Source organism: Coptis chinensis, chromosome 2 (genome assembly GCF_015680905.1).
Source record: "Coptis chinensis isolate HL-2020 chromosome 2, ASM1568090v1, whole genome shotgun sequence".
NCBI lineage: Eukaryota > Viridiplantae > Streptophyta > Magnoliopsida > Ranunculales > Ranunculaceae > Coptis > Coptis chinensis.
In genome coordinates, this window is record NC_141457.1 from 13,542,976 (window position 1) to 13,562,476 (window position 19,501).

At 37.4% G+C, this 19,501-nt stretch overlaps 3 long non-coding RNA genes across 3 annotated transcripts; all 3 read right to left on the reverse strand.

The window, feature by feature from the left end:
• Window positions 1-6,687: 6,687 nt before the first annotated feature.
• LOC147514990 (uncharacterized) lies at window positions 6,688-7,193 on the reverse strand. The gene is made up of 2 exons (XR_015213335.1): window positions 7,087-7,193; window positions 6,688-6,930 (listed from the first exon to the last, which is right to left on the reverse strand). It is a non-coding gene; the product is annotated as an uncharacterized LOC147514990 (long non-coding RNA).
• A 131-nt stretch (window positions 7,194-7,324) lies between these two features.
• LOC147514991 (uncharacterized) lies at window positions 7,325-7,784 on the reverse strand. The gene is made up of 3 exons (XR_015213336.1): window positions 7,670-7,784; window positions 7,504-7,576; window positions 7,325-7,422 (listed from the first exon to the last, which is right to left on the reverse strand). It is a non-coding gene; the product is annotated as an uncharacterized LOC147514991 (long non-coding RNA).
• Window positions 7,785-8,665: 881 nt separating this feature from the next.
• Window positions 8,666-9,150, reverse strand: LOC147514992 (uncharacterized). Its single transcript, XR_015213337.1, has 3 exons — window positions 9,091-9,150; window positions 8,839-8,901; window positions 8,666-8,741 (listed from the first exon to the last, which is right to left on the reverse strand). It is a non-coding gene; the product is annotated as an uncharacterized LOC147514992 (long non-coding RNA).
• Between the last annotated feature and the right edge of the window lie 10,351 nt (window positions 9,151-19,501).

Sequence of the window (19,501 nt, forward strand, 5' to 3'; positions counted from 1 at the left end):
CCTAGTCACTCAAGTTATAGCCCTAATCCAAGAGCTCATTGTCGGCCAAAGTATGTTGACAATGGTAGCCATGGAGATGGAGACTCACTTACATCAGGTCAAGAAAATGGCTGTGACAGTTTAGCACTCCGTCCATATTCTCCCGATGTTCACCATAGGAGAAGAAGGAACCAAAATTCACTACTGGCTCGGTCACCTTCACCTGCATGGATGGGTCGACGAGAACTCACTCCACCTCTTCCGAAGAAATCTTGGCCAAAACGTCAATAGTTCGGTCGTGACCATCGTCAAGAGAATGTTCCATTTTCTAAACGACGTCTCCATGAAATGATACTGAAGGCTGTTAATGATAAGGAGTCATGAGAAAACAAAATACGAAATCTCGCTATAGAGAGTGGTATCGATTCTCCCTTCTCTCTCCGAATCCAAACAACCGTTCATCACAAGGACTTCAAGCAGCCAGAATTCGAAAAGTATGATGAGATTGATGGAGATCCTTTGATGCATCTTGTTAATTATAGAAACAAGATGATCTTATGGACTTTCGATGATGCTCTTCTTTGCAAATTATTCCCATCCACACTCATTGGAATTGAGTCGATGAGATGGTTTAACATGCTTCCAGAAAGATCCATCCACAATTTTATTGATCTTGCATATAAGTTTGCCGAGCATTTTCATCACAATTGGAAAGATCCGAAAAATATTGATTCTCTATTCAGTATTAAACAACAAAAGGATGAAAAGCTCAGTAAGGTAATGCCTTTCGGTCTAAAAAATGCACCGGCAACATATCAGAAATTCATAAATACATCATTTTCAGACTTCTTAGGCAAGTTTATGGAAGCTTATATTGACAATATGGTCATCAAGTCACATGAAGAGTCTTCTCACCTTCATCACTTGCAAAAATTCTTTGATCTGCTTGTGCATATTCGAATGCGTCTAAATCTAACAAAAGATGCATTTGGGTTAGCATCGGGTAAATTTCTTGGATATCTTATGACCAAATGAGGCATTGAATCTAATCCTGATCAAATCCATGCAATTACCGAAATGCCCTCGCCAAAAACAAAGAAGCAGATCTAGCAACTTACGGGTAGGATAGCCGCTTTGGGTAGATTTATCTCAAAATATTCAGATCGGCTCCACCCCTTTTTTCAAGCCATTAAGGGATCCCCACAATGGACAAATGAGTGTGACGTAGCTTTTCAGAAAATGAAAGAATACCTAGTACAGCTGCCAATTCTTGCTAGTCCGACCACTAGACAAACAATTGGCATATATTTGGCAGCATCAGAAATAGTTGTGTGTGTCGTCTTATTCACTGATGATGAAAATGAACAACCAATTTTCTTCATAAGTAAGACCCTTACAGCTCCAGAAGCAAGGTATTCACAGATTGAGAAAATAGCTCTCTCACTTGTCCATAGTGCACGAAGGTTGAAGCCTTATTTCCAAGGGCGTATCATCAATGTCTACACTGAATACCCCTTGAGAAAAGTTCTTCAAAATGCTGATTCGAGCCGATTAGCAGAATGGGAAACATATTTGAGTGCCTATGAAATTATCTACAAAGCCCGATCATCTGAGAAAGGCCACGCAATGGCATTACTTATGGCCGATTTTCCTGTCGATGACATACCGATCATGGAAGAGTAGTTTGAGGAAGCTCCTCCTAATCCACAACAAGGATCGGCTGATCCATCCTTCTTTATGGATTCTACACACAGACAGTTCTAAGAACAAATCAGGTTCAAGTCTTGGTTGTGTTTTGATCTGACCTGATGGCGAGAAAATTGAAAAATCTGTTTGCCTCAGATTTTGCGCATCAAACAATGAAGCTGAATATGAAGCGGTTCTTTATGCAATGCGAACAACACTTGACCTGGGGGCAACAAAGATCGAGTTATTCACTGACTCAAAGTTTGTTGCGAATCAATTTGGCGGATCTTTTGTTGCTCGAAATGATAGGATGGCTACATATGTCCAAAAAATGCATGAGCTATCCATTGTAGTTCACTAACGCTCTCGCAATGATAATTGTCATGCCGATGCCTTAGCCTATCTCTTTGCCGCAGTTGATGTTAACAATGAAAGAAAAATCTATATTGATTTCCAACCTTTTCCAAGCATAACTGTTATAGAAGAACATGTTCAAAACTTATATATTGCTCATCTATGCTATTTCCAGACGACATCTTGGAATTTCGAATTCAAGCAAGTATATGTCGTAACAACAAGGAAAAGAAAGAGAGAAGAGCTAGCTTAATCGGCCGACACAAGTTCAGCATCTCACTCAGAGGAAGCAGCTCAAGAAGATTTAGCCGACCATCAAGATTTGGCTGATCATCGTTTTGAAAGTGAATCTCCATTCACATAGGATGCCGACCAAAGCAATGTCGATATGGAAGATGAGTCCCATGAAGCAAATAATTCTCCAGAAGTACCACATTTGGATCTCCAATCTATCGACGGTGATTCTTCACCAGATGATTGGAGACCTACTTGTTTAGAATTTCTACAACATGGAACTTTACCTGAAGATTCGTCACTTTCCTACAAAATTAAGAGAGATGCCTGGAAATTTGTCATATTTCCAAATTCTAAAGGCAAGCTCCTACTTTATAGGAAAACAAACAATTTCAATCCTCTTCTCAGATGTCTTTCCAAAGATCATGGTCATCTAGTTCTCTAAGAAATACACTATGGACTTTGTGGAAACCATTCTAGGGGACATAGTCTTACACATAAAGCCATGACTCAAGGATACTGGTGGCCTAGCATGCAAAGACACTCAGCGGAATTTGCCCAAAAATGCATACCATGTCAAACACATGCAAATATGGGCAAAATTCCAACAATGGAACTCCACCCAATTCTAAGCCCTTGGCCTTTTGCAAAATGGGGATTGGATATTGTGGGACCCCTACCAAAGGCTCCTGGAAGCGTACGATTCTTATTGGTTGCGACTGATTATTTTACTAAATGGGTAGAAGCTCAACCGCTTGTCAACATCTCAGGAACAGATGTACGACATTTCTTATGGAAAGACATCGTTTTTCGATTTGGAATTCTATTTAACATCGTCTCTGACAACGGTAAACAATTTGATGCGGAAGAAATTCACAAATTTTGCGCCTCACTAAAAATTCAGCATAATTTTTCCGCTCCATATTATCCACAAGCAAATGGACAAGCAGAAGTAACCAATAAGACGATTCTCTCGACTTTGAAGAAGAAGCTTAATGAAGCAAAAGGAAATTGGGTTAAAGAGTTGCCAGCAGTGCTTTAGGCTTATCGCACTACTCCAAAGCATTCTACCAATCTTTCCCCTTTCAACCTAACTTATGGCATGGATGTTGTCCTCCAGACAGAATTAATTGCACCAACTACAAGGACAGAAGTGGTACAAACTGGAAACAATGATGCTGCTCTAACTTTGTTGGCATACTCAATCGATAAAACTCAAGAAGAAGCTTTACAATGTCTAATAAAATATCAGGCAGACATGAAACACAAATATGATAGAAAGCTTCGCCTCAAGAGTTTTGAACCAGAAGATTGGGTACTTAGCCGAAAACAGAAGCTCATTGAATCTGGGAAGCTGTCAGAGAATTGGGAAGGACCGTTCATCACTGATAGGCCAGCATCTAAAGGGTCTTATTTCATTCGTAGAATCTCTGGAGAAAAAGTTGCCAAGCCATGGACTGCTTTTCATTTGAAAAAGTTTTATCGTTGAATGTTTTGTTCTTCATTCATTGTAATCATTTCATAATTCAATAAAATTCGATCCATCTTTCGTTTTAACTAGGAATCAAATACCCCAAATTTCATTACGTTATCATTACACTATGGGGGCAGCGACACCCCAAATTTCATTACGTTATCATTACACTTTGGGGGCGTCAACACCCCAAATTTCATTACGTTATCATTATACTGTGGGGATGACGACGCAACAAATTTCATTACGTTATCATTACACTTACACTGTGGGGGCAACGACACCCCAAATTTAATTTTGTTCTCATTAAACTATGGGGGTGACAACACCCCAAATTTCATTATGTTATCATTAAACTATGGGGGCGGCGACACCCCAAATTTCATTATATTATCATTACACTATGGGGAAACGACTCCCCAAATTTCATTATGTTATCATTATACTATGGGGGCGACGACACCATAAATTTCATTATGATATTTTAACTATGGGGGTGGCGACACCCCAAATTTCATTATGTTATCATTACACTTTGGGAGCGGCGACACCCCAAATTTCATTACGTTATCATTATATTATGGGGGCGGCGACACCCCAATTACGTTATCCATAATAGTTATATCTATTTTTCCGACATACCTCAAGGCCAGATTACCCAACTCTTATATATTTTGACCGACCTATTCTGATTACCAATCTAATAAAAAATATATAAAATCCAAATATCATGAATACAATGAAAAAAAAAACCATAATCGAGAAAGAAAAAACCATAACCTAACCTCACATCATCCTAACAATAAAAAACAAATACTTCACTCAAGAAGTTGCGGCATAATACTATCCTCCACTGGAACTGGAACACCTTTTAGATCCGACGGTGATATATCTTCCAACTTCTTATAACACATAGTATAATAATCTGACAGCTGCTGCAATTTTTCCTGTTTCTCAGAATCTCTCGATTTCCAAAGTCCAACACTTGCCGATGCTTCACGCAACAACGCCCCAAATTTCTTAGTTTCAACTGCATGCTTCTCAATCATATCATCCTTCTTTTTACACCCAACCCTAAAATTTTCCACCCTCTCATGATATTCATCTAACTCCTTCTTCAAAAATGCATTCTCTTCCAATAATACCTTGTAGTCTCCTCTAATCCCCTCAGCCTCGCATACTCTTTTAGCCAATTCAAATTTCTCACATTTTAAAATCTCAACTTTATCACTCAAAACCTTCTGCTCCATGAGAACAACAATTTCTTGATTCTGTTTCGACAATTCAGCTTTCATGATATTCATTTTCATCTCATAGTCATGCAAAACTACTTCATTTCTCATAAGTACTCCTCTCAATTATTCATTCTCCTAAAAGATGAGCTCTCTCTCCTTCCAAATATTTCTCAATCTCACATATTCACTGGCTTTAATCTTATAATTTTCTTTAGCTTCTAAGATTTCTGTAGCACAATCCCCAAGCTTCGACGCCTAAGAGAACAAAAATAATGTGTTAAAAAAAAAAAAAAAACACACACACACACACACAAACAAATTACCTTTTCAAGCTTTGAATTCAACATACTAACGGTTTTTACAAAATCTACACTTTGTTGATAATCCAAACATAATAACTTTGGATCTGAAATATTAGACAAAATGATTTAAAATAATAATATATAATAAGAAGTAAATATTATAAAAATAACTATTCAACATCTAACTTTCAATTGACAAGGCTTGCACGTCTAGAGTGATGAGCACAGGCGTTCTAGAACTGCCGCTCATCCCTGGCTGCAATGAAGAAGGTACAGTTGAGCCAACAATGATGTTGGTACTAACCACAATAGACACTTCTCACTACTAAAAGAAGGGCTTTTTGTGTCATTTTTTAAGTGACACAAGAAGTCACTTGTGTCACTTTTGAAACTAATTCTGGAGTGACCTATAAGCCCCCGACACATAAAGTTCTACCAAAAGTGACACAAAAGCCTTACTAAATGTGTCACTTTTTGTTAATAAAAGTGACACTTAAGAATAACCTCTTGTGTCACTTTTAAGAAAGAGTGTCACAGTGCTTATCAAAAGTGACACTAGTTGTATCCGTTTAGAACTAGAGTGAGACATAATTTAAGTTAAAAGTGACACATTAAATATACTAGTTGTGTCACTTTTTGGACCGTGAGTGAGACATAAATCGTCAAAAGTGACACATTAAATATACTAGTTGTTGTCACTTTTGGACTAGAGTGAGACATAAATACGTCAAAAGTGACACATTAAGTATACTAGTTGTGTCACTTTTTGGACCAGAGACATAGAATGCGTCAAAAGTGACACATTAAGTATACTAGTTGTGTCACTTTTAGACCGTGAGTGAGACATAAATGCGTCAAAAGTGACACATTAAATATACTAGTTGTGTCACTTTTGGACCAGAGAGAGAACATAAAATGCGTCAAAAGTGACACATTTAGTATACTAGTTGTGTCACTTTTTGGACCGAGAGTGAGACATAAATCGTCAAAAGTGACACATTAAATATACTAGTTGTTGTGTCACTTTTGGACCGAGAACAGACATAAAGTCGTCAAAAGTGACACAAAAAGCCCCTTACTTCTTGTGTCACTTTTGGGAATCAACTCCATATAACTTCATTATGAAAAAAAGAAAGCGACACATAAGAGTGGTCAGTTGTGTCACTTTGAATAGATATTATGTCACTTTTTTCAAAAGTGAGACAAATGAAAATAATTTTTTTTAAAAACATTTTCTCATTTTAGTATTCGATCGTATTCATTTCTCAACCTGCATCCTATACGTCATAACCAAAATCCCATTAACCTGCTTTATGACATAAACAACATCCACATACATTTATCAAAACATCACAACCAAAATCACTTTAACTCCGCTTTATGATACTGGAAACAACATCCACTCGAGAAGAAAGAAACAACATTCAAAACAATTAACTTCTATTGATTTCATCGATCAAACCAAGTATTTTTCATCTAGTTTGACTCCCAACAAAAGAAGTCATTCCAATACCAAAAGAATCATAATTAAAAAAAAACAAAAAAAAAAAAAAACAACAACTACATAACGCCAATACTATCCTAGCAATATCTTAGCTTGTTGTGCGCACTTCCAACACCAAAAACCTAGCTGCCATCTATTCATCTGTTAATCGATCCATGACACCTGCATCATATCATGAAGTCGTCATTCCACTATGACTAGTATATAAAATTAAAAAACAAGTGAATCAAGAAGGGTATATTATACAAGTAAGAAAAAAAAAAACGATAAGAAAAGTATATATACATAAACAAAGGGAAAATATGGAAACCCACTTACCCAAATTAACTACTCGATAAATTGTTGGATAAAGTCGATGAATTCAAGACGAAGTTCATCTATTTCATTGGTGTAACTCTTCTTGCTAGAGAACTCCAATACTTGCTCGAATTTAAAAATATATTATAAATATTATGAAAATAAATGATGCGAGGCAATGCATTGCCTACCATATTTACAAATGCACCAATTTATAAGCTAGCTAAGACTATATGAAAAATAATGCTACTTTGTAGTCACCTTCTTTTTTATCGGTGGACCAGGATTCTCTACTAAATCTCGCATAAAGCGCAATACATAATATCCGCATACAATCCCTCCTTGTTGTTGTGGGCACTATACATAATTAATACTTGCATTAACACATACACAAATTGAAAGATACTTTGTATTGTATTCCAAAGAAACTAAGCTTACTGTCACATAGTTCCAATTTGGATTTGGATTCATCTTTCTCTTTCCTTTGGACATATTTGATGTCTTGATCGCACTGAAAATGAAAATGCATTTGTTTCATTCTCATTATTTTCAAGATAGAATCAAATATACAATGAAAAATACAATAAATAAATACTAAACTCACGTGTTTACTAATAATTTAAAAGCTGGATCCGGCGGCCCACGAAAATCTTTTAAAGAATCCAACCAGTACACTTCCATTGATGGTATGTCAAGAACCATTAAGACCCAATGCCCCCTACATGACCAGTTATGTGGATACAAATTCAATTAAATACTTTTAATTATATAACCAATCGGAAAAAAATAAATAAAAATAAAATAATTTTAATTATATGAAAATAATGTATATGTACTACAAATGTATAAACACAGTTACCACCGTGTTGAAAGGAATTAAAAGCACACGATCACCGTGTTCTTCATAACTTCTGAATATATCGAGCCTTCTCATCATCTTTTGTATAAATAGTAAAACTTTCTCGGGTTACCAAATGCATACTTTGCTCGAGCAATTCCAAAAGTCGCATATAAATATCTACAACATATATATACATTCATTTAAGTCATCGCGATGAAAAGTTAAATTATAACTAACACAAATAAGTTCACCAAATTATTCATACCTCATGTAGGAGATAATGCAAATACCATTTAACATTCTCTTCTCACACACATCCATCAACTCATCTTTTTGAAACTTCGTACTTCCTCCATCTCATCATGGAAAAGAGTTCCAACCATTGGAACTTCTATAAAAGCGTTTTTTTTCACTATTTTGTCGACACAATCCACAAACTTTCTGATCTTATATTGAATCTTGCCCGCTGAAGTGGAATATGCTTATCTACCTAACAAAAGTTGATGAACAAAATTGATGTTTATATAACAAAATTAAATAAATTACCATACAAATATCCATATCCTTATACTACCTCGTCACTTTTAAGTATCACAAGTTCCTTAGGCCATGCCACAAACGAAGTTTTATCTTGCATCTTTAACAAATACATGTTCATCGCCGTTTCGAACTGGGAGAAAGGCATCACCACACAATGCTTTATTTATTGAGACCTTCATATATGACTCTCCCAAAGGCATGTTGTGAACGGTATCCTCCGCCCCTTCCTTGCTAAAACACGACCTTCGGCAACAATGTTGTCTTTAGATCCCAATGCCAATCTACAATCTTGGTCCTATAACAAATAAGCAAAACAAAGACAGCATTATCTAGTAACAAATTTGACACAAACATTTAATCAACCTTTTTAATTAAGAAAATATTTTTTTTACCTTCCCATCTTTAGCTTTAAGTTTTTCGGAATCCACAATGCTCTTTCCGTTGTCTATTTTTGACTATACGACAAAGTGTACATCAAGTTAGTATATGTGAAGCACTTGGAATAAAAGAATGAAAAAAAACTACGTATCATTCCCTGCATTTACTCCTATAACAAATAAGCAAAACAAAAACAACATTATCTAGTAACAAATTTGACACAAACATTTAATCAACCTTTTTAATTAAGAAAATATTTTTTTTACCTTCCCATCTTTAGCTTTAAGTTTTTCGGAATCCACAATGCTCTTTCCGTTGTCTATTTTGACTATATGACCGAAGTGTACATCAAGTTAGTATATGTGAAGCACTTGGAATAAAGGAATGAAAAAGCTACGTTATCATTCCCCTCGCATTTATTATACCACAATGAATATAACATGGTTAAGGCAACTATAGAATGAGCTTACTCAGTACATTTTTCGACTTAAGTTTTACTGAAGTCACACCTTTTTGTTGACCACCATCTTTTCTCTATACATTAAATATGAGTTTAGTTAAAGAGAACACTTTCGAAATATGTAGAAAATCAAAAATACAAATTTAAAGCCAAAAAAAACTTACCCGCTTAGACTTGCCAATCACCTTATGCCTATTATCACTTTTGGCACTATTGATTCCACATTTTCTAATGGCAACGAGTTGACGAAGTTTTGGTCCTTGCTTGAGCAACTCGCTCAACAGTTAAATGTCGTCATTTGGTGAATTAGTCTCACCTTGTTCTTTAAGCACATGTAGCACCAAAATTTTCAACTTCTCGCTTTTGAGCTTCTTTCTCTTTCAACTTCACTTCCAAATCCTCGTGATATTTCTTTGATCTTTTATTAGGAAGATTGAAGTACATAGTGGGAGTCGATATTGTCCACCGCCTCTAATCTTCGACCACTAGGCTCTGGAGTTCCCAATGCCATAGTAAGTATGTCATTCTTTCCTTCCGTTGCCAAAACCCCCTCCTCTACCTTATTTTTCAGCTCCTCCTGCAAAAATAGATATAAAATTCAAAATCAACGAATGAGCGACCACAGGCTGTTCTAAGAAGAGACGAAGACGGTGGATTTTCAAGATTGTCATTCTGTTTCTGCAAGAGTAGTATATCGTTAAAAACCATCATAGAAAACTTAGTCAATGTGTAGGAGATAATATCGATATGTAAATAATTAAGCTAATTTATGATCGGATTATTCTTATCTTTCTTCAGACAGAGAAGATGATTAGATACCAATATATTGGAATTGCAGATCTTGCCAACACCTCAACTTCAGTTGGCGAGATACGTGTCAAGCGTGTGGTGACTCGAGATCTGGTGAAAGTTATGGTTCAACTGGATTGTGTACCATATCTTCATAACTTCGATTAAGCGGCTCCACTGTTTGTTTCCACTGCCTCAAGGCTTCCTCGCTCGCTCGAGTAAAACCCATCTCAACTATAGTCGGAATGAAAATGTCTTGTTTGTTGCACAACCAATTAAATCCGAAGTTTGTGTATGTAGGCAGCTTCACCATTTCAACAAGAAGATTTTTGGTCTTTGAAGAATTCCAGTCTTTGCACAATGCATACCCAAAAAGCACAAAGACTCTGCATGTGTCAACCGGCATTCTGAACTTTCCCAAGTCTTCCAAAGCCTGCAGTAGTCATCAATGTAAGGACTCTCGCCTCCGCGTGCAAAGTCAAGGAGAAAAAGACCATAACTTCTTATCATAGTGTCTCTCCAAAACATTCAACTTGGAGCCAAAGAGACCGTCCTTATCATGAAGAACACATTCTTCGGGGCTCACCCATCTTGTCCCTTGTCACTTCCATCCGGAATCCGGATCCAGTTAGCGCCTGTGCGTCCGGTTTATCTAATTTCCAGTCGTATTTTTTCAAATACGCATAGATGCAGCAAATGACAAAAAAATGAGAATGAGAATCGAAGTTCACTAACGAGTAAATGGTAGCCATTTTAATATCAACAATAACTCCAATTGAGTTCAGCTCCTTTCGTAGGATGCAAGATCAAAGCCATAAAAATTTTCGATAAAAAAAGCCCCATCTTCCAATTGTAATAGAGAATTCCAATCTGTGATGCGCCACAGTAACACCATGTCGCCCTTGCTTTACATCTACCACAGCCAGAGTATATATGAGTAACAAGGGAGACCATGGAGGTAATGAAAGCAGGCTGCAAGTGGGAAACATGTGATGGTTCCATATGGGAAGGACAACATCCAAAACCTGAGAGACTGCAACATACGCACAAACACATCGGGATCCCTAGGAACGGAAACAACCCAATCGACAATCCAAATGCGCAGCAGGTTGAACAAGCAACCGAGCCTGAGATGAAGAATGTCCGAGAAGCTTAGAGCATCATGAAAGATTTTAGACAGGGCTGTAGCAAGGCTCTTAGATGCGAGAACTTAATGAACCGAGAGTCAATCCTGCGACGGTTTGACCTAAATCCCTTAACAAGAGTCACAGAGAAAGAGCGCATTGCAAAAGCAACCTTACTTAGACTTTCCATGATAATAACATCGGGACTTTTATTTTTGGTGTCTTGGACAAAGCATAATCAAGAACATTCGCTGAACTTTCTGCATCAATGCCGAAAGCCTCTATTTGTCGACCAGTCCTTCCACCTCGTGTCCATGTCAACCCATGTCTACCATGACGGTTTGCAACTTCACCGAACGAACCGACCGAAATACCGATAAGATTTCCTCCTCCGCACTCCATTCGGATTGGGAATTGTTACGTGTTGAGACTGGATTCATGTATCTTACCATTGGTACAACGTTTGCATCATCACCATTTCCAGAAATGACAGATAAAGTAGCATTCTTTGTTACAACTTCTCTATCTTCCATCTTCTCTTCCACCTTGGAATCACCGGCTAAAGATATTTGCCATATTATTTCCTTTGTAAGCAATGCCAAAATCCTTCAACACATCAGCATCTGTGGACCCCAATTCAGATACCATATAACGCTAGAACCTTTCAACACAAAGTTGGACAGAGACGGAGACCTTCAAGACAGAAAGAATTCGATGACCTCCATTTGCTTTCCAATCCGCAAGCTCGGCTAGATGAATCCCACTCACCAAAATTAAAGTTTCATTTGTTGCCTTGAGGGCGTTCCCTCAAAAATGTGCATAGTGTTCGAAACTTAGAGTAGCGAATGTTGAGGCTTAAAAGTTCCCGAAAAGCAACGGATATACTCTGCCTAACCGAAAATGTAAGCGGCATTAGTGGCAAGGTGAACAACTGCAATGCCTTCAATCCCTTTCTTATCAATAAATATACGGCGTATGTGTCAAGATTCTCAAGAATCGTTTCAAGAAGACGGGCTGCATTATTTATGCATTCAGAAGGAAAGACTCAATATTTGCTAAAGAACCATCGAGATGCCTCGGTTATTTGTTCCAAGTTTCCATCTTTGAAAATTCCCCATCATCAATTGAAACCGAATACTTTCTTACGCATCGGTTTCCATTGGAACGGGGCTGAACAACCTATTGATTCGGTGGCCAAGGAAGGAGCTTCAACCCCATTACACCTCCGGAAAGCAGATGGCAAATCAACAAAGATCTAAGACAGAAAACAAGTAGGATCTTTATGAATAAGATCACTCATGACAGTTCTTTGCAAGTGAGAATAATACCCACCACCAAAATCTTTTTTGCTCTTCCGAAGATGATAAAAGGCAATGAGGCAATAAACTTTCCATTGAACCGTATAAGCGAGCCGAGCTCCTGGGGCATAAGTTCCAAGTGATATAGCACGTAACAAAGCTTTCATTAGTAACCGCCGGTGGTATGCAACCAATCCATCGAATAAATAGGTGCATATCCAAATTGCCGGCCTCAACATCGACAACTTGTTTTCCCTTACCAAAACTATGAGAGTCTTCACCCCGCTTATCGGAGCCACTTTCAATATAACAAACTTCTATCTTGAGACGAGCAATAGTGTCGCCTAACCCCCAAGTCTCCGAGCGGTCAGCTTTCTTTGGGTTGCTATAATCCATAAATGCCTCAAGAACATGAACTGCATCAACCAAATGTAAATGTTGGGGTTCCGTGTCTTTAAGAAGAGGAAGAAGAGTAGGTATTAATCCCGCTTCATGCAATCTTGAGCAACCGTAAGAGGATGAAACCAAAACAGTGACTAGCTTACGGAGAGAGCCTCAAAGAAAAACAATAGAACATTTTGAGTAATCACCGGATGGAATCGATAGTCTTCTGCATGAAACTTGGTAGAATGCCACGGTGCCCACCGGATGTGATAGCGATCAACACCTGCCTTTGCGTGATCTATCTTGGCAAAGGGCAACCAATGCTAGAGTAGACAGAATTGATCTTTTCGAACCATATCTTCATAACTTCGATTAGTACCATATGATTACCTATAGCAGGTATTATAATGTAACTGACGTAAATTTTATCTAATAATCAACGTGTCTTTGTGCCGTCAAAGGTCTCGTGGTACGTAATTCCTCTCAATTTTAAGCTTATAAACAAAACTTCAGTACAAGTTTCAAATAGTGTAAAACAAGCCAACTGCTCACTATAAATATTTCAATTTCATTACAACCTAAACTGCGATATGGAAAATGATTCCACATCCATGCTGTGGAATCCTCTGAACCAGCTAAGACCACATATCCTCCTTGGCATCATTTCATGGAATTAAGGACTAGGGATGGAGGTTTAAAGATGATAGTACTCTGAAACTCTGATACTCAGATACTCAACTACTATTTGTGAGAATAATGGAACTGCGGCTTTTTACTTTGTCAAAAAAAAAATGACCCTACCAGAAACAGAGTACTATCAGAGTACTATTACAGCTCTAAGTTACAGAGTACTATTACAGCGGTACTATTACAGCTCTAAGTTATATCCATTCATGGAGCAAAATACAAGGCCAGATCAGAGCTCATCGACAATTTATGGTAGCCGAGGGCCGGAGCGTAGAAGCTTTGAAAGCTATCTCTCAAAAGGGGTTTGGAACCGAACCCTGATGGAAAGGTGCCTAGAAGTGCCTACTACTAGACTACATTCAATCTCAGGTCGGAGCGTTCATCGTTATGCTTGCTAGTTCAGTAAAAAAAAATTCATAAATCGAAGCTAGATCAAGCTAGATAGGGAACCACATCATCTAGATCAGTACACACATACATCAATATATCAAGCTAGGTATCCTACACAATATCAAATATGCTTCGCAAACACACATACAATGATGAGCTTGATACTTACAATCTTTTGAACTACTTCCTTTGTGGCATCATCAGCATATTCACCACTTTTGTCTTGTCAAGCTAAACGCCACAAAAGAGATCTATCATCTTCATCAATAGGTATCCCAGCTTCTATCTATTATCAATTACAAATAACCTAACCAACCAAGTAATATTAGATTACCTACGTTGGTTTTACCTAACAAACTTAAATATAATATCTACTTACCATCTTATCGACAAGGCCATTATAACCTAATTTGCTTAGTCGATGGTTATACTTGTTCAAGTTTCTTCTTTCCAATTGAATCTTGCTTAGTTCCTAACAGCCCAAATGAAAATAGTATATTAGTTTATCACACCTTAACAAAATTATAAATTTATTAGAAATGAAAATTCAAAGGAAATGACGGATATATACCGGAACTCTTCCGATAACCTTATTTTTTACAAATTTCTCCCAATCTTGCTTCTTAACATTCGGATAGATTTTTGGTGGATTCATTAGATCGGGTCATCTATGTAAGGTATGACAAAATATTTTGTGCAATAATTCTTAAATTTCCATCATATCTTACCACATTGCTGCAATCCTTTTTTCTTAAACTTAGGATCGCCTCAAATTTTTCCTACAAATAACCAAGGCAGAGATGAGTCTACACTTCTATAAAGACAACAATAATAATTCAAAATCAGTATAATAGGCAAAACAACCGCTTACCAAAGATCAATCCCATACATCATCTTTTATTTGTTTGTCAACTTTCGGCCCGGTTTGGGTACTCGGCTAGTGGAACCATATTTTTAACTAGTGTGCCAACCCAATTACTGAACTCGCTTCAATAAATGCACCTTTGATCTTTCCTTTTCGCATTAAACTCTACCACAAGCTTACCTTTAAAATGCTTAGTGAGTGAAAGCTTTTTAGCTTGACCCCTAACACTTGTAATATTGTCACCTTCCTCGATTGGATGCTTCCTTTTTTTCTGAGCTGATTTGGCACTTGTTTTGGATCCATATCTAACTAAACCTTACAAAAACTATAGAATAGGAAAATCATTAGAAGATGACATGATCAGTAGCAATAAGCATGTCTATGGCAAAAACTTGATATCATAATTTGAACAGAACCAAAATAATCGTAAGGACAATACATAAATGACAAAAGTTGGTCACAATCTCTTATTAACAAACCAAATATCGATTCCACCACAAAAAACAATGAAAACTAATAAATCAAGAAGTTTCTTTATGCTCAACCCAAGTGCCCTCATAATCTTCACGGACGAAACCGACCGAGATTCGCCATTAACATCCAATGAGTCAACATTTGGCAATTCAACAAAATTGTCATCTCCTACATGAGCATCAACGAGCTCATCATCGTTATCGTCGTCAGATTCGTGGAAAGCATCTTTGAGGAGATTCTACAACAACCCACCACGTTGGGTCAAGTTGATCAGTACATAGAAAACTTGCTTTCGGCCGAGAAGCTAGGATGAAGGAATCAGATTTATAGCCAACTCTACCAAGATCCACTAAAAGTGAAACCCATGTCATCCTTCCTAATTGCATTCTTGCTATCAACCCATCCACACTTGAACATTGGAATCTTGAAATTTGTATAATCGAGCAACCATATTTCAACAATAACACCGTAGAAAGACATGTTCAAAAAAATGGGTTTTGATCCTTTCATGCTTTGAAACCCTGTGGGTTGTTGTTTGCCAAACTCACGCCACTATTTTGATTTACTCGTAAAGTGTCTTGCCGTTTCGTGGCAAAACGATAACCATTAGTGACATAGGTAGAATATTTGTAAACATGTGCCAAAGGCCCCTTCGATACCCACTTCAAGGTGTTTGACACCTTGTTGTCAGGATTTCCCCTCTCGAGCAAAACCTGTGCATTGTTGTGTAAACATTTTAGTCCTAATCTAAGTTAAATTAACATACAAAAATAACAAAAACAAAAAAAAGACCAATTTATAATATACCTTGTCTCTAAGCCAATCACAAAATGAGCGATTGTGTTCAGCATGCAACCATGTGGGTTTTTTTTATTTACGAGGTTGTTGTTCCTTCAGATAGTTCATATGTTCTCTATCATGTTAGGCCACAAAATAAACTAGTTAGCTATCGGAATCCGAAACCAAGGAACTAAAATAGACTTTTAAAGTGAACAACTAAAGAAACCTTACTCGATGTAAGGCTGAACATCTCTTGTGTTTTGCAACACATAGAGATGTGCCTGGTCCAATGTTTTTCTATCTACTTGACTATGGGTACTTCCTCGGGGAAGATTTTCAGATGATATCAAATCTGTGGTAGTGTTATCTTTACGGAGAGGAATCCCAATTGCATCTAAGTCAGGTAAGAATTAAGCTACAAAAATTCAATTGCTTCCTCTGCAATGTAATTCTCAAAGAATACAAGCTTCGGTCGATTTCGATTATGATAAAGCCCTTTAACACGGTCATGTACCTAAGAGATTGAACAATAGTAATGTTTATAAAGAAAAGCGCATTAAGAAATATTGAATGGTAATATATAATTCATTGTACCTCTCAAATGCATACATCCATCGGTAGAATACAGGACCACAAAGATCAACTTCTCTGACAAGGTGCACTGTTAGATGAATCATAACGTCGAAAAATGATGGCGGAAAATACTTTTCCAGCAAACATACTGTGAGCAAAATGTCTTCCTGAATTTGAGGCAATTTTTCCTTATCTATTACTTTCGAGCAAATAGCCTTAAAAAAAGAACATAGCCTAATAATTGCACATCTCACATTCTTTGGCAAAATTGTTCTTATTGCAATCGGAAGAAGTTGTTTGCATCAAAACATGACAATTGGCGACTTTCATATTTTGCAGTTTTAGATCTTGCATCGAGACAAGAGGCCTAAAATTCAAGTGTATCCACTTGGGACTTTTAACTCATGCAAAGTTTTGCATAGTCTTTTTCTCATCTCTAGATAGTGTGTGACAAGCCGGAGGCAAGAACGATCGCTTTTCCCCATTTGTTGGAGCCAATTCTGTCCTTAGACCCATTTCTTGGAGGTCAAGACGAGACTTAATGGTATCTTTATTTTACGTGGAATGTTAAGTAGGGTCCCAACAATGCTTGTCACATACATTTTTCTCCGTGTGCATAAAATCTACATTATGTCGGAGTTCTAGATATCTCCAATTATGGAAGCTAAAAAAACTGATTTCTTCTTAAAACAATTGGCGCAGACCCGTAATGGTTCCCTTTGTTCCCCATATGACTTTGATCCCTTCAACTTCTTCTAGTACTTTCAAACCAGGTTAAGGGTTCAGTGCCTCCCAGCTCTGTTTTACCATTGAAGGCTTTTTTTGTCTTCGATATGGATGATAGCGCGAAGAAATCTTCTATTGGTGTGTATAATGCTCTTCCCGAGTGCTTAAGCCTGGTTGAGGGCGCGTGCCCTGCCATAAAAATAGGACAAGCAAAATAACCTTTCACAAAGTGCACCCGTAAAGATTGCTATCTGCAGAAGATCATTGATTGTCCATAACAAAACAGCTTTAAGTATAAATGATTCATGACGGTACACATCATAAGCATCCAACCCTATCTCCCACAAAACATGTAAGTCGTCAACCAAGGGTGCCAAGTAGACGTCGATATTGTTTCCAGTTGATTTGGACCTGATATTAACATCGTAAGCATCATATACTTTCTTTTCATGCATAGCCACGGTGGGAGGTTGTATGTGACCAAAGATAACAGCCATAAACTATACTTAGTACTAAGAGTACGGTGTGGATTGACTCCATCGGGCTGAAAGTGCTAAGCGAAGATTTCGATTCTCTACCGCAAATTCGGATATTTTTCGTCAACCAACTTCCATCTTTGGAGAGTCTGGCTGGGTGGCGATCTTACCATCAACCACCTTTCATCGGCATGCCATGTCATTGACTTTGATGTTTGGGCAGATTGAAACATCTTCTTGAATCTTGGAATTGGTGGAAAATACCACAAAACTTTTCTTTGGTACTCCACCCGATTTGTTGGTCGCTCTCTTGTTCTCTTTATATCTTGAGACTCCACAAATAGGGCACATAGTTTCATTTTTGTATTTATCACCCCTATAGAGTATACAATCATTTGGACATGCATGTATTTTCTCATACTTCATCCCATAAACAGATAATGTCTTCTTGACTCCATTCAAGGATTTCGGCAAGAGATTTGGTTGAGGAAGCATCTGTCCCAGTAGCTTCAATAACTTCGAAAAACTTGTGTCAGACCACCCACTATTTGCTTTCAGATTAAATAAAATGATAACTATTGATAGCTTTGTGAATTTTGAGCAACCCTCGTACAAAGGCGTTTCGGCATCTTCAAGCAATTCCTTAAATTTCTCGGGATCAGTCGTATAATGGTCCTCTGCAGCCTTCGCCATTTCTCTCATGCGTTCAACATCTTCAGGAGTCTCAATCTCATCATAATATCCAACATCTTCAAGAGTCTCAGTCTCATCATAATGTCCAACATCTTCAGAAGTCTCAACCTCATCATAATGTCCAAAAGTGTCTTGTTCTGTAAAACTAGTCGGGGTCTCGAAAATAGAGAGCTTTAAGCCATGAAACCGCCAAATAGTGTAACCTTGGCTAATACCACGTTCGAAAAGATGATTTCTGACCTCAGTCTTAGTTAACTCGTTGATATTTGAACAATCTCTACATGGACAACGTATGAAACTTCCTTCTTCCTTTCCAACACTAATTAACCTTTCAACTCCTTGAATATATTCGCTTGTTAACCGGTCCTTGGACATCCAAGACTTATCCATATCGTAGCAAAATGCAACAAACCGATCTCTTAAAGAAAAACAGAGTCAAAAAAATAAAATCAAGTACAAAGACCACACATTCAAAAATAAAGTATCATTGCAAGATGATATCAACACATGACACATTAGTAGGAAAAACATTAAGTAAGTCTAAGATGATATGATAATTGTATTATGCAAAATCAAATTACAGTGGAAATCTAACTAACCAATTTAGGCTACTCTCAATAACCAAATAGAAGCTAAGAAGCACGGATACCGACACGCGACACGGATACGACACGACACGGATACGCGGACACGGCATTTTTCAAAAATATAGGAAACGGATTCGTCTTGGATAGGGGTGCAAACGGATATGTTCGGATGCGGATATGTCTGTATCCGAATCCGAATCCGAAAATTTATACCGATATCCGAATCCGAATCCGAATCCGATGGATATTAAAAAATTTATCCGAATCCGATTTCGGATATCCGAAACGGATATCGGATAATATCCGATCCGAAAATAAAAATTAATTAAAATTTATTTGCTTTGAATAATTCATTTTACCACTATAAAAAC